Source organism: Nicotiana sylvestris, chromosome 3, assembly GCF_000393655.2.
Source record: "Nicotiana sylvestris chromosome 3, ASM39365v2, whole genome shotgun sequence".
Classification (NCBI taxonomy): Eukaryota; Viridiplantae; Streptophyta; class Magnoliopsida; order Solanales; family Solanaceae; genus Nicotiana; species Nicotiana sylvestris.
In genome coordinates, this window is record NC_091059.1 from 144,295,158 (window position 1) to 144,312,026 (window position 16,869).

Below are 16,869 nucleotides of genomic sequence, written 5' to 3' on the forward strand. Positions count from 1 at the left end.
ATCGTCTTATTCCTTAACTTCTGACTGCCTCAAAAGTGATCCCTATATGTTGGAAAACAACCGTAGCTAGCCTGAGAAAAGAGACATAAATAGGTCCCAAATATCAGAAAACTTCAAATCATACAATCCTCTAAACGCTGCTATCGTTAATTGATACACTGCAATATTGCGGCATCAGCCAGGCATTCCCATAATCATAAAGAGAACTTCCTAATAACAAGACTTATCACCTATACTATCAGAAACTTGCTGCTCTTATTCAATGAGTGCAACATTCAAGCATCAGAGGAGCAACCCTATCATCAGAAAAAGAAAACTTCGAAAATAACACGACTGTTTTGACTGTCACTCACGTTATTATTTATTCGTCTCCCACATATGCAACGGGTAAATCATCACCTATGAGATGGAAGTTGAATCAAAAGCTGAAAGAAAATCAGAAATCAGAGCAGCGACCACCACGCTCCCAATCGCCATAGCGGGTGGGCTCAGGACCTTTAGGGCCTCCAATCTCACCAGTCTTTTTATTAATGTGATCACTGCCCCCTTCATCATTCTCGCCCTCAACTTCAGTACTCCCTTCATTTTTGGTATCAACCTTCTCCTTCTCATCCGAGGTACGAGGATCGTGCTCTCCAGGACGATCCTGTTTGATTTGCGCTCCTTGAGTTGAAGAGCAAATGAGTCGACCAGCTGAGTTCTTTGTAAAACCAACTTTGGATACTGGAAGCTCAATCATCGATCTCAAGAGATGACCCATATTTCTTGCCATTTCCTGTGTGTTTTGCCAGTCTTGACCAGACTCGTTAGCTGAGACAGAAAACCTTCACAAACAGTAAAAAATAGCACCTGATCAGATTACAGTTAACCCGTGAACTCGCTCCTTACAAGTGCAATTCCAACTTTTCTCCTTGACTGGCACCAAAAAGCATATGAAAATTGTTGCCAACTTAAAATCTCACAAGCATATGCTTTTGACATTCAAAGTCGCAAATCAATAGAGATTCCAACTACTTACCACAATGATTTCTCAAAGGACAGCAGTTTGTTTTTTAAAGGAAAAAAGAACTTTAAAAAAGGAATACACTGTGTTCATCTGAACGGAAATCGTCTTTAGGACTTATATCATTCAGAGAAGATGCTCCATGATTATTAATAGTATTAACTTTAAGACAAATATCATAGGATGAGAATAACTTATATCCGCACATTTGAAATTTTGAGAAAGTTAATAGGGAAAGAAAAACTTGCAAGATGTCTAAGTATCGAAAATTCACATGATATAAGTTCCTCTCTGAGATGAGTAGAGAAAAACAATCAACTGGAAGACGCAAGATTAGTTGGTCAATAAACGATTCCAATCATTGTTCTTGCTTCTAATTTTCTCAGCTCCGAGGAAGGAATTACAAATGATGAGATAAATAGCAACAAGGGAAAAAGGACAAAACTCGTATAAAGGAGAGAAAAAAGAGAAAGCATGAAAATCATTGTTTAACAGCGTCATTGGACCTTGTCTGCCACCTAAATAAAACAGTTCAAGTTATTTTTAAAAAGGAAAAGTTAATTGGGAAGAAAGCACAGAAACAAATGACGATAGCAAAAAACAGCAATCCTACCAGGGCAGCAGTTCACAGCACAACTAAGAGAAACAGAGGCAGAGAAAAGAATTGGAGATAGACAGGGAGAGATCAGTGGAAAGCAAAACTGAGAATAGAAACGAAAGCTTGAGAGGTCCCCCCCCCACCACCACCACCACCACCACCACACCAAAAGTGTGCTTTAAAACTTAATGTGGAGGAGCTTGTGATTGGGGAAAAAAGGTTATCAGGAAACAAGAAAGCGTGGAGATGACAAACAAAATTAGATGTCAAAACTTCAAGATATGTAAAGATCATATGGGTGATCGGATAGAGTGTTAACAATTAAGAAGGGTCCTCTACAAGTAACTCATTTTCCTCTTGCTTCTCCTTTTGTTTGTTGACTTAAAATGTTTCTGTACTGTGTAAGTCCCTAAAATAGTACATCCTGGGTGTATCATGCCTAGGCTCCAAATAACAGTGCCTAGGCGATAACAGATGAATCTGAAACAAAAACTTCAAAGAGACTGCCGGCTAGGCACCATCAGTTGGCGCATGAACACAATCAAAAATACATGGATTCACAGAGGTGCTACCAGAGTGTGTTTTCACAGACTGGTGCTAGGCGCTACAACAGCCACCTTGGCTCCATCATCTAGAGTCTCCATGTCATCCCAGCACAAATGTTCTTTTTTTTAATTGAAACATTACATCATAAAAGTCACCAAAAGAAAATTATAGATTATGAGGAAATAAAGTTCGACCTAGGCTTTTTTTTCTTTTCTCATCGTTTGGTTTTTTCTTGGTTCATAGTATTCTCACCACAAAGACGTTTATTTGTTTAACCACTATAATTAGAATCATAACCATCCAACTGAGGAATTTCAAAAGTAGTTTTCAATAATGTTGCATATCGTCTTCCATCAATTATATAGGTAATAATATTACGATTTTGAGCATATTTTGCAAATATTCCGTATATCTTTTCACTCTTATTTATTTAACTCGTAGATCAGTGACACAAACACCACATACTTTGAAGTATTTCAAACTTCGGTTTCTTTTCCCTTTATAACTCGAAACCTTCATTTTCAGACCCCTATATTGGACATAACAAGCATCAAGAATAGCTTGATCCCATAAGTTATAGCATATGTTCGTACATAAATTAACCATATCACGGGGATATGAGTTTTCTATACACTGAATACCATGTTCCTCACAGAAAGTACTATAAATTTAGTATAAAGATCTAGCGGAGTACAGTTTCAGATACAAATAAGAATTTCATTTTCCATGAATCTTAAAATTTGATGATATAAAAACTTTCAAGAATAAAGATGTGAATAAGCCAACTCTCTAGACTCATTTGATTCTACATTCTTAGAAAGTGAATTTCACGTAGAATAGCAAATTGTAGTTATGCCAACTCATGCAATACTCTTTGGCATTAGAATAGCAAATTGTAAGTAACCACAGCAATTATGCTTTTCCTAAGCACAAATGCAACACGAGATCATCACTTTGTGATGCATCTATCCTAGCATTGATAGATATCGGACTATACCAAAACCACAAAGGATAGCAAATAAATAAATGATAAATAAGTAGGCTTCAATAAAGTATAACCCTGTTTTGCTACTTCTTGGTGTATCTTGTTGATAATAGGTGAATTTAACTATATTCAGGCCCTAAATAACCGCTTTCTTGCATAGTTTTAATAATAAAAGTGATAACAAAATGCTCTTATTAGTGCTTTTCATGATTTGCAGGTTATATATGACTAGGGAAGGCTAGGAAGCACTTTTGGAGTCAAAAAAAATGAAGAAAGAGAGGCCAACCGTGAAATGTCCCAAGTGAACCGCGGTGAAGGATGCTCGCGGACAGAAGGAGATTCAGAGGAGCTGTTTGGCCGCGGCAGAACCGCGGCAGGCGCGAGAAAAGTGCAGGGACTAAAGTGCAAACACGGGATTTTTAGCCCTAAAACCTATTTTAAACACTAGACTTCGCCCAAGAGAGGCATGTATTGATTTTTAGAGTATCTTGGCAAGAAAAACAATTGTGAGAGATCACCCAAAACATCTTTCTTCTTTTCTTTGATTTTGATTGCTAGTTTATGATGGATCTTATCTTAGTTTGTTTACCCATAGTTATGAGTAGCTAAATCTTTTGTCTAAGGTTTTGATGGAACCTATTGGGGGATGAACTTCTTGTTTATGTGAATACAAATTGCTAGTTTCAATCTTTATTTATTCAACTATGTTCTTGTTGTAGTTAATTGACAGGATCCTCAATTAGCTGTGCCTATTTAGTGTGCATAACTCGGGAGAGAGTGCATATTTAGGTTATTGTTGAATAACACCACTCCTAAAGTATAAGAGGAATCTATAACTGCGGGTTTAAAGGCGGGATTAGGGATAACGAAGCCTTGGGTGCAATCTTAAGTGAACTGTGTTAATTAAAGCTAGCTAGTGTATCTCGGGAGAGTGCAATAGTATATTACTGTGATTACTCGGGAGAGATTTATGGTAAGACGAGCGTTCATGATTGATAGAGAAGTGTTGGTACATTTGTATGAAGCATAAACAGAAGGGATTCCATCAATAGGGGAAATCTTTACCTTAGCTTTATCTCATCATTGTTTACAACCTTAGCGTTTTAGTTTACAGCCTGTTTAATTTACTTGCAATCTTAGTTACTAAAGAAACCATCAACTTGTGATTCAAACATTTGGGAAGCTGGTTCTGAAGAGTTTAGTGGGTCTAAAGATTGTGATTGATAGGTTAACTCTCTGTGGGATTCGACTCCGGACTTGTAAACCGGATTATATTTGCAACGACCGCATTGTCCTTTTTATAAGGCATAGTTGGGCGTGATCAAATTTTGCGCCGTTGCCGGGGAGTTAACGGAATTATCAATTACCATTGATAGAAATACAAAAATTCTTAGTGTAAGCAGTTTCTCTACACCCAATTTTTGATTGAAACTTTTGACGGTTGTTGACTTGGTTGCACAGGTGTATGCCTAGAAACTCTACCAGGACTGGAGAACTACTTGAAGGACTCTCAGACCCTGAGAAAATATTCAGGGCATTGAACCGTGCCAACAGAAGACTTCAACCACCTCAACAAACAGACAAATTCGAAACTGACATGGGAGACGCAATCGACCCCAACGGAAACGGCAGGCATGAGCAAGTCAACTTGAATGTTAGAGAAGCGGCACCTCTAGTGCCCGAGGGTGCACTGTATGACTGGGCACAGCCCACAACTGACAATTTGGCTACTGCCATAGTCGTGCCCGCAATACAAGCTGAGTCGTTCCAGATCACAAATAACATGCTGCACTTGTTGCAAAACAAGGGACTCTTCTTTGGGACACAACTTGAAGATCCTCAGCAACACCTGAAGAACTTCTTGTCAATCTGCAAGACCCAGAGGCAGCCCAATGTCACTCCAGAGGCTATCAGGCTATTATTGTTCCCATTCTCGGGGACAGGAGCTGCACAGGTTTGGCTAAACTCACTCCCCATAAATTCTATAGCAACGTGGGATGAGTTAGTCAAGCAGTTTCATAACAAGTTTCATCCACCCAACAAAACTGCCCAACAAATTGATGAGATCGTGAGCTTCAAGCAGAAACCGATGGAGACACTGCATGAAACATGGGGCAGGTTCAAAGGAATGTTGGTTATGTGTCCACATCATGGTATTCCAGAACAGATGTTGGGACAACGATTTATATGGGACTGTCAGATGGGTTGAAGAATATTGTGGATGCCTCAGCTGGTGGGGCATTCCTGAGCAAGACATGGAGTGAAGGTCAGAGTTTACTAGATAAAATGGCACAGAATTCGGGATGGACATCCAGGAATGCACCCATCACTCCAGTGGTGCACTCAGTGCCTCTTGAGCCTTCAAACACTATGGCTGAAAATATGGCGACTCTCCTGACACAAATGAGCATCCTCACCAAAAAGGTGGAGGAATCAGGCCAGAAGCAGCAGGTACACATAGTAGATACTACCAATGAGGGCCTGTGCACATCTTGCATTAGTCAGCCAATTGGTAATCCTTGGAATACAGAGCTTGATCATCATCAGCAGCACCCTGAAGATATGAACTATGTTGCTAACTATGGGGGTCAGAGACAGGGAAATCAGAACTGGGGTCAGCAGACTCAACAGCAGTATAGACCACCTCAGCCACAATATAACGCCGGAAACATGGGAGGTATGAGACCCCCCAACAACATGGCACCGTATCCTAGACCACAGGGGTACAACAATCAGCAGCAGGGGTACCACCCTCCTCAGCAGCAGCATGGTGGAAGACAAGACGATGGGTTTGCTAGACTGGAAGCAATGATGCAGCAGGTTATTGGGTCCACTGCGAAGATACACGAGAGAGTAGATGCACATGACGCAGCTATCAAAAATATTGAAGTGCAAGTGGGCCAAATTTCAATGTCTCTGAACAATCGTCCTCAAGGGACGCTACCTGTAGATACCCAAATCAATCCTAAAGATCAGGGCCCGAAGCAACTGATGGCGGTGAGTCTCCGTAACGGCAGGGATCTCGACGAAGAGCAAGAGAGAGCTCGTGACAATATACAGGCTGAGACACTCATTCAGGTACCCATTGAGCTGGATGAATTCACAAGGTTGACAGATGTGACAGTCCAGCCTGCTCAGGAAGAAAAGAATACTCAGCAGGAGACCGAGAAAGTTGCTGAAGCAGTTGAAGAGCCGGTAGTGGAGATAGTAGCCGAGAAAGAAAAGTCCCAAGTGATTGGGAAGAAAAGACCTCCTCCACCATTTCCACAGAGGTTAGCCAAGCATCAAAAGGAGGAGCAGTACAAAAAGTTCTTTGAGATGCTCAAGCAAATTCAGGTAAATATTCCATTGATTGAAGCCTTAAAAGAGATGCCCGGATACGCAAAAATGATGAAAGACTTAATGTCCCGGAAATTTGATTTCCAAGACTTGGCTACGGTGACACTTACTCAGACGTGCAGTGCAGTGGTAACTAGACCTGTTGCTGAAAAGCTCTCTGATCCAGGGAGTTTTACTATTCCATGTACAATTGGAAACTTTGCTTTTGCGAAAGCACTCTGTGATTTAGGGGCCAGCATTAATCTTATGCCCCTGGTCATTTACAAGAGGTTGGGCATTGGGAGAGCTAGACCCACCTCTATGTTGCTACAGCTGGCTGACAGGACTGTGAAGCGTCCATTTGGGATCCTGGATGATGTACTTATTCAGGTGGGGAAATTCGTGTTCCTGCAGATTTTGTAATATTGGATTGCAAGGTGGATGAAGAAATTCCTATCATCTTAGGAAGACCTTTCTTGGCCACAGGGAGAGCTCTTATTAATTGTGAGACCGGGGAGCTTAAGATGAGGCTCAATGACGAAGAGATTATATTCAATGTGCATAAATCTATGAGGCGCCCAAGTGAGTTCGCAAATTGCTCTCTTATTGATGCCGTGGATGTAATCGTACAGTCTGATGATGAAGTGTTGACGATTGAGGATCCCCTCGCTGCATGTTTGACGAATTTGGAGGAAGTGAACGGTGAGGACTTGGTAGAATGGGTGTTGGCATTGGAAGGTAGAGGGTTCTGGGATAGAGAACTAGAGTTTGAGCCCCTACACTTAGAAAAGAGAGAAACTCCTCCAGCTAAGCCATCCATTGAAGAACCACCGAAGCTGGAACTAAAGCCACTGCCAACCCACCTCAGGTATGAATTTCTGGGACCTGACTCCACTCTACCTGTTATTATCTCATCTGGTTTGTTAGATGTGTAGGTCCAACAGCTTCTACAGGTATTGAGGGAGTGCAAATCTGCCATTGGGTGGACCATGGCAGACATCAAGGGGATCAACCCCGCTTACTGCATGCATAAAATTCTGCTGGAAGAAGGGCACAAACCTTCCAGGGAACATCAGAGGAGGCTGAATCCAAATATGAAGGAAGTGGTGAAGAAGGAGGTGATAAAGTGGTTAGATGCGGGAATTATTTTCCCAATCTCTGACAGCAACTGGTGAGCCCAGTTTAATGTGTGCCTAAGAAGGGTGGCATGACGGTTGTGATGAATGACAACAATGAACTAATCTCAACGAGAACCGTCACAGGTTGGAGAATTTGCATGGATTATCGAATGTTGAATCTAGCCACCCGGAAAGACCACTTCCCACTTCCCTTCATTGATCAAATGCTGGATAGATTGGCAGGGAGGTCACATTTTTGTTTTCTGGATGGGTACTCAGGGTACAATCAGATCTCCATTGCACCTGAGGACCGAGAGAAGACCTCCTTCACATGCCCTTATGGCATTTATGCCTTCAGGAGGATGCCCTTTGGCCTATGCAATGCACCCGCCACATTCCAACGATGCATGATGGACATATTCACTTACATGGTTGAGGATATAATGGAAGCGTTCATGGATGACTTCTCAGTGGTGGGGAGTTCATTTGATGAGTGCCTAGTGAATTTACTAGGCTTCCGGTGTTTTGTGTGACAAGAAGGTGCCGCCAAAACTTAAAGGTATGTTTTATAGAGCGGTGGTCAGACCGACTATGTTGTATGGGGTTGAGTGTTGGCCGGTCAAGAGCTTCAATGTTCAGAAGATGAAGGTAGTAGAGATGAAGATGTTGGGATGGATGTGTGGGCACATCAGGTTAGATAGGATTAGGAATGGAGTTATTCAGGACAAGGTGGGTGTATCCCCTATTGAGGACAAGATGCGGGAAGCAAGACTTAGATGGTTTAGACGTGTGAGGAGGAGAAGCACAGATGCCCCAAGGAGGTGTGAGGGGTTGACATTGGAGGGCCTTAGGAGAGGTAGAGGTAGGCCGAAGAGGGGTGAGGTGATTAGGCATGACATGCGCAGTTTCAGCTGACCAAGGACATGACCTTTGATAAGAAGGTGTGGAGGTTGAGGATTAGAGTAGTAGGTTAGGTAGTCTAAATTATTCATACCGGTAGCATTAGTACGTACTCTCGCATTTGGTTGGTATTAGGTTTCTTTGATTTTTTGCATTTCGTTCATCTTACTATCTTGTTGTTATTTATGCTGCTTTTACATGGCTTCTTGGCATTGTCTTGTCTTGTTTTTCTTTTTATTATTGTGGTGCTTATGCTTTCCTGGGCCAATGGTCTATTGGAAACCGTCTCTCTACCTCCACAAGGTAGGGTAGGTCTATGTACGCACTACCTTCCCCAGACCTACTATATGGGATCATATTGGGTATGTTGTTGTTGTTGGTGGTGGTGGTTTACTGTTTATTGTATGTATATGTTAGTGGATTGCTCAACACATATATAGGGTTTGGCCCAAAGCTGTTGGTTCTGCCGAACCCGTACCATATGCGGTATATCCGCCTTTGGTTGCGAGTCTTGACATGTAATCTTGGTTTTGTCACCATCTTCGCATTTTTCATCAATTTTAGTGAGTTACTTTAGATGGCCACTGTACAAACTTCAAGGGCAATGAATCAGTAATTTGTGAAATTGGATTTATCTGATGGCACTATCTGGTATGAATTTTTGGGACCCGACTCCACTCTACCTGTTATTATCTCATTTGGTTTGTTAGATGTGTAGGTCCAACAGCTTCTACAGGTATTGAGGGAGTGCAAATCTGCCATTGGGTGGACCATGGCAGACATCAAGGGGATCAGCCCCGCTTACTGCATGCATAAAATTCTACTGGAAGAAGGGCACAAACCTTCCAGGGAACATCAGAGGAGGCTGAATCCAAATATGAAGGAAGTGGTGAAGAAGGAAGTGATAAAGTGGTTAGATACGGGAATTATTTTCCCAATCTCTGACAGCAACTGGTGAGCCCGGTTCAATGTGTGCCTAAGAAGGGTGGCATGACGGTTGTGATGAATGACAACAATGAACTAATCTCAACGAGAACCGTCACAGGCTGGAGAATTTGCATGGATTATTGAATGTTGAATCTAGCCACCCGGAAAGACCACTTCCCACTTCCCTTCATTGATCAAATGCTGGATAGATTGGCAGGGAGGTCACATTTTTGTTTTCTGGATGGGTACTCAGGGTACAATCAGATCTCCATTGCACCTGAGGACCGAGAGAAGACCTCCTTCACATGCCCTTATGGCATTTATGCCTTCAGGGGGATGCCCTTTGGCCTATGCAATGCACCCGCTACATTCCAACGGTGCATGATGGTCATATTCACTGACATGGTTGAGGATATAATGGAGGCGTTCATGGATGACTTCTCAGTGGTGGGGAGTTCATTTGATGAGTGCCTAGTGAATTTGGATGGAGGCGTTCATGGATGGCCTATGCAATGCACCCGCCAAGTCTCTATTTCATCCATCTCGCCCAATACAATGTGTGACATCTTCGTCAATCTCCTCATCCCCTGTATGATAGACCCAAGGTACTTAAAACTTCCCCTCCTAGGGATGACTTGTGAATCCAGCCTCACCTCGCCTTCCACTACCTGAGTTGCACCACTAAACTTACACTCCAAGTATTATGTCTTGGTCCTGCTCAATTGTAAATCCAGTAGCATAAATGGGTTGTAGATTCGGTGGCAGTCAAGGGGGGCCAATTCCAATAGACTTGTTGGAGGGCCCCATTGGTGTGCACCCAGTACGAATTGAACCTACGAATTCGCCATGATCCATAAAATTCAAATCCCGGATCTGCCTCTGTTCACGACTACAAGGCACGATGAATCTCCTTCTTTATAAAGTTACTTGTTCCTGACGAAGTTCGCTAGCGGTTAAAGCAATAAGACTTTCATTATATAACAAGACCTTATGCATTCTACAACTACCAATATTAAAAAGTTCTGCATCTAAAGTATTGGAAATTCACTCTGCTTTTAAAAAGAAAGATACTGCAATATATCGCAATTGATCATACTATTTAGACCACCATTTGACAAAAAAAATTCTCTTAACGAAGACACTGTTTGATGAAATGTAATATACTTATACAAAGTGATCTATTAATGGATTGAGAAGAAGAACATAACAAACAAGAGAAACCGTCAAATAGCTAGTAATTGTTTAGGTTTAGTCAAACCTAAAATCACCAAGAATGAAACGGTTGTGACTTTTGTAAACTACCACATACAACAAAAAATTAGGGAAAACCCAGGAATAAAAGAGCTGAAAATGAGCAATCTTCATATTCTGCAATCAATTAGCTACAAGCCAAATGAAAAGGAGAAAGTGGACATGCAAGAAGAAGACATATCGGAAGAATTTTATGAAGCAGTTGTAGGAATTGAAAGCTAGGGTTTTGGGGGGAAAATCTCTGAAAAAAACTTCGAAATAGCAATTGGCTGAATGATTCACCTTTCAGTATGTTGCGCATTCTATCTTCGCCTCCCTCTATTCGCCGCCTTTGTCTTTTTTTTCAGTTCTATACTGAAAAAGATGAGCTGATTTGGTGGAAACAAATGAGGTCAGTTTACAATCAGTGATGGGTTTAATCGCGGGAAAGCAGCCACACCGCCAAACCTCAAAACACTATTTAATGGATGATTGTGGCTTTGAAGGAACCACAGTTCAAATATGTGCTGTTTTGCAGCTCATATATTTAGTTATACGAGGGATTATAAAAGATAATCCCGATAATTTGGGATAGATGCATAATAAACATACATCTATATTAGGCAGACGCAGACACATGATTTGGCGGGGCACCATAACATTTAATATAAATTTATATGCTAAGATCCAATTATTTTTTAAAGATATTTACAAGTATATATGGAGTTTTTGCCAAAGTTTTCGCTTGTCGGTTATCCCTCGACTCTGCATCCGCCTCTGGATATAAGTATTTAAAGAATAAAGGTGACTGATACACGATTATTAGAGGGGCAGTTAGTTGGGGAATTCAAAAGGCAGTTAAAACAGTTAGTTGGGAATTCAAAAAGTAGTTAGAGTTAGTTAAAGTTTGTTAGAGCTGTTAGTTAGAAGAGATCGGTTAGCTGAAGGAATCGGTTAGAAAGCTCGATCATTTCATACAATGTAATAGATATAAATACATTGTAATCAACAATTTACATATATGAAAAGATATACAATTCCTATTCTACTCTCCTTTTTTCTTCTTCCTTTCTTCTTTTTCTTCTCTGCACTCATTTACAGTTGATTTCTCGAGCTATTTTTGAATCAACCTTGCGATTCTCGAGTTAGTTAAACTCATGCAATCGCGTAACATTGGTATCAGAGCTTTCGATCTTTGGAATCATGGCAAAGGGCACTCGATCGACTGATAACTCAATTGAAGAACCAGCTGACCTGCGTGAATTGATGCAGAAATTAGTCGTAGATGTTGGGGCTTTAGCTGGAGAAGTCTCCAATCTGAAACGTCTAGACAAGACTGTTCTAGAACTCAAGGAACAGTTGACTCATTCTGGAGAAAATCAAAGGGATAAGACTCCTATACAACATGAAGGCGAACCATCTGATGAAAGGTCACCAAGAGAAAAGAACCCTGCCAGTTATAACCATCACAATTCCAATTTTTCAAGGTGGTCGAGGATGGAATTATTGAGGTTTAATGGGGAAGATCTAAAGTCATGGCTATTCAAAATTGAGCAATTCTTTTCCATGGAGAAGGTTCTTGCTGAAGAAAGAGTGGAGGTGGCTGCAATGCGGTTAGAAGGTGAAGTTATACAGTGGCATCTGGCATTTATGAGGTATAGACAATATCTCCAACCAGCTACATGGACCGAGTATGTGATGGCATTGGTGGAAAGATTTGGAGTCGACTTTGAAGATCATATGGAAGAAATCAAGAAGATCAGGCAAACTGATACTGTCAAGGAGTACCAAGCTGTTTTTAAGAGAAATCTCACAAGAGTTAATCTGTCACAACAGAATACCATCAGTTGTTTTCTTGGTGGACTGAAACATGAGTTGAATATTGCAGTAAAACTCACCAATCCCACTACCTTATCTCAGGTGTACAAAACTGCTAGGATGCAAGAGGCTTATTTAGCTGCTATTAGACAACCTTCATTAGTCAGCTATGCATCAAGCAATGCTCCCGGAAAGATCATGGATCAAAGGAATAATAGCATATCATTGCTACCAACTCCTAGCCAAGGTAATGTTGGGATTTCTAAAGGATTCAGTAGAAGAACACTAAGTCTAGAAGAAATGAATAAAAAGGGGCAAAGGGGTTATGCTACTTCTGCAATGAGAAGTATGTACTTGGGCATAAGTGTAAGAATGCCAAGCAGATATATATATTAGAGTTAGAATGAATGGAGGAGGTACATGACACAGAGGTGGAGGGCGAACTGATACTGCAAGAGGAAGAGTTCAATCAACTAGAACCAGCTCAATCCATAGAGCAGATGGAGATTTCCATTCATGCTCTAAATGGTTTTTTAGGCTACAGAACTTTGAAGGTGACTAGGTATCATGCTAAAAAGGCCTTGAACATATTGATTGATACTGAGAGTTCACATAATTTCATAGATCTTGATTTGGTTCATCACTTGGGATGTAAGATCAGATCAACTACTCTTCAAATGGTGGCTGCTGCTAATGGGAATATGATGGTGGACAGAATGTGTACCATCACATGGTTGTTGCAAGGTGCTGAGTTTTCAGCAGAATTCCTACTACTACCACTAGGTTCTTGTGGAGTAGTATTAGGAGTGCAATGGTTGCTAACCTTAGGAGATATAAAAATAAATTTCAGGAAGCTAACCATGGAGTTTTAGTACAGAGGAAGAAAGAATCTTTTGAGAGGAGATGGCAACCAAGTCAAGGTTCAAGAAGCTGGAAAGATAGCCAAACATACAAGTAATACTTCTCAGTTATGCATGAGTCAAGTAGTGCCTATGGAGTACTGGAGAACAGCGGCATGCACTTAAGGCTAAAGAAGAACCTAAAACAGATGTTAGACTAACTCAATTGTTATCTGAGTATTCTAAATTGTTTGAGGAATCTAATGAACTAGGGGTAGGCATCGGTCGATTCGGTTCAGTTATGAATATTATCAGTTTAGCATATCGGTTATCCGTTTATAAATTTAATAAACCGATAACCGAACCGATAAGATATCAGTTATCGGGTATCGATTAATCGGTTATCGATCATTATCAGTTCGGTTTTCGGTTTACCCGATAAGATAACTCAATCTAGAGTTAAGCAAAAAAAAAAAGACAATTCACTCGAGTTAAGCAAAAAAGAGAAGAATTCACATATAGTATACTACTCATTTCTGCGTTCTGTCCAGTGGCCACAACTGGAATAATACTAATTCTTCAACAATAGTTATCCAAATACATTAATAATAATACAAAGTAGTAGCAATTTCACCTTAAAATTAACAATTCCAAACATATTGTACTAACAGTTCCAATTAAAGTTAACAAGACAACAACTACTCAATCCTTATAGGCTTCACCAAAAAATCAGTGAATAAATACTTATCAAACTGCAACAGTTCCCACAAAATGTTCCAAGGCATTAGCTGCCTCCTCCGATATGATAACTATCACACCTCCTTTTTTACCTACACCTCCGTAAAGGGTGCATAAGGGAGTTTTTCCAATTAAAGGACAATCGAAACGAGATTATTTTATTTAAATATTCAGAGTCGCCACTTGGGATAATTTATGGTGTCCCAAGTCACCGGTTCAAATCCTGAATCGAGGAAAAGATTGACTCTGTATTACAGTCCGCGAACCAGAAATCCGGGAAAGGAATTCTGTTAACCCGGGAGAAGGTGTTAGACACTCCCGAGTTCCGTGGTTCTAGCACGGTCGCTCAACTGTTATATTTGGCTTAATTATCTGATTTTAGTACATGTTTCAGCCTATGGTGCAATTTTAACTTTTTAACCGCTTTTGTTCAATTAATTTTAAGAAAAATTCAACATTATCAAAAATACGTCTTGAACCACGTCACATAAATGCACCCATGGTCCGCACCATATTTTATCTAACATTGTTGAGATTTGGATTATGCGCACCCGAATTTAGGAAGGTAATATTATTAAAATAACGCGCCTAAAGCAACGACGCGCTTTCAACTTTGCGAGGGCCATGAAAATTCGACTAAATGGCACGCCTCGATTTCTAAGGATTTAGATATTCTGGATCAATTAAATGAGGTCCATGCATTTTGAGATTTTATTTGACACGACACACCTCGATTTATCCTTAAAGAATCGTAATTATGTCACGCGAACGTGTACACAATCACAAGTGTTCATTATTCTTGCTAGTTATTCTTAGGAAGGCCGAGTTTTGAACATCAATTATACAGCAAATAGGTGCAGTTAACAGTTCCTATTAGGAGCCGTTTGTGACTGGTTGCATATTTCCTTAAAAAGTGTGAGAAAGATGAGCACATGTAGTTAATGCTAATAGATTACTTGTCAACTACATTTTTAGGATTCCCCTCCAAGATGTGAGACATAAATCAAAAGGCACAGATGGTCAAAGTAATTGTTCTACCACTGTTTTGCTGAATACTAAGTCATAAAATGAATGCTTGAGTTTGGATATTCTAACTTTTGAGTCGTGCCATCAAATGCAGATCAAATTTCGGAGAGGCACGAAAGCAGGAGCCTCGGATTAGAGGAGAAAATCTGCTGTTAAAGTTATTAATCTAATTTCTCGCAAATTTCAGCAAAACCAAACCTTATTCTCACTTAAAACCCCAAACAATCCGCTCATTAACAACTGTAATTTCCAGATTCCCCAAAAACTCTTTGAACTTTTATGAACAAAATAAGACAGCAACAAACCCAAACCATAATCTCGGGAAACAGAGAAATTATCAGATTCAAAGATCTAAGCTCCATAAAATGTACTAGAATTTCATGCCATCGAATAATTACACAAAAACTGATTAATACAGTCAATGGATGAACAAACAGTGAAGAGGAGAAAAAGAGAACCTGAATTACTTTCAATTTTTCAAAGAACCTCCTGCCCGTGAAACTCAGGCCGACGAAGCTAAACACGGACAGAACGACCAGAAACCTCAACGAAACAATAGCAGTCGATTCAGCGATCGAACAACACTTCTACAACTCAAATGCCACTCGAATTTCAGAAAGCTTAAGTAGAAGAGTGGAAGTTCGGACAGCTTTCAAATCCTCCTTTTGTCTCTGTTTTTGTCTTCTTTTTTTTTTTTTAAAGCTCTGTTTGAGTTTCAGATCTGACTTGATTTCCAGAAATAGTTCTAGTTGTTGGTTGGATAAAGTGAGATGTGCGTGAAGGAGTATCGTGTGTGTGTGTGTGTGGTCGTGGTGGTGATGGAGCTCGGCAGCTATTGGTTTGGTGATTGAGAGGTGAAGGAGATGAAGTTCAGGGGTGGTCGTTTGGAGAAGACACAGTCGGGGGGTGGGGTCTGCGGAGAAGATAAGGTCAGGGGGGTGGGTCTCGTGTATTTATAGGTAGAATGTAGGTTTAGCTGTATTTGTGTGTGTTTTGCCTATTAGTCCATGTTTTAGGGTTTAGGGTTTAGCCTTTTTTGTTAAGTCTTTAGTATTTTTTTTATTTGTTTTTTTATTCCAAAGAAGAGTCTAGAAGGGTCCTAGGTTTAATGATTAATCCGAATTGGGCCAAGAATTGGGTTCTAAAACTCTTAAAATTATGATCTAACACCTTAATTGACTCATTTTAAAGTAAGATAAAAATATTACCCCATGTCAAAGGCTAACATGAAACTATTATATATTTTTTATTTTCAAAATTATATAAAGATAAAAATAAGTACTATTTTTGTATATTTTTATTTAAATTTATGAAAGACACGTAAGCTAAAAATATATTTTTTCGTAATTTTCCATTTTATGACGAAAATAGCTGAAATAGCTATATTAGGCCTAAATTAAATATTTACATGCTAAAATATAAAAAATCTTGGGGATGGTCAAAAATCACATGTCTACAATAACAATAATAGTTGATTTAGAATTTTTATTTCACACAATACATGCACTTCCACAAGCGTTGAAGCCCTCAAACATTCTAATATAATATGGATGTTGTTTGTCAAATGCCTAACCTAAAAAAGAAACCATAGAGCAATCTCTATGTGAAGATGAACTTTGTTATAGAAATTAAAAGCCTAATGTATAAGACTAAAGACTTACGGTAGGAGTAACCAGTAAGGTTTATGAAGAATGAAGATGAAGCAACTGAAGAGTGCGGCTGAGAAAGAATAGGAGAGAATGAACTAAAGCCCTAGCATATGTATATACTTAAGGTTAAAGTCATAATTTTATTAATTCTTATTGGGTTATCGGTTAACCCAT

The 16,869-nt window shown here is 39.9% G+C and overlaps 1 long non-coding RNA gene across 1 annotated transcript; it reads right to left on the reverse strand.

The window, feature by feature from the left end:
- Window positions 1–67: 67 nt before the first annotated feature.
- Window positions 68–16,035, reverse strand: LOC104244567 (uncharacterized). Its single transcript, XR_011406193.1, has 2 exons — window positions 15,505–16,035; window positions 68–824 (listed from the first exon to the last, which is right to left on the reverse strand). It is a non-coding gene; the product is annotated as an uncharacterized lncRNA (long non-coding RNA).
- Between the last annotated feature and the right edge of the window lie 834 nt (window positions 16,036–16,869).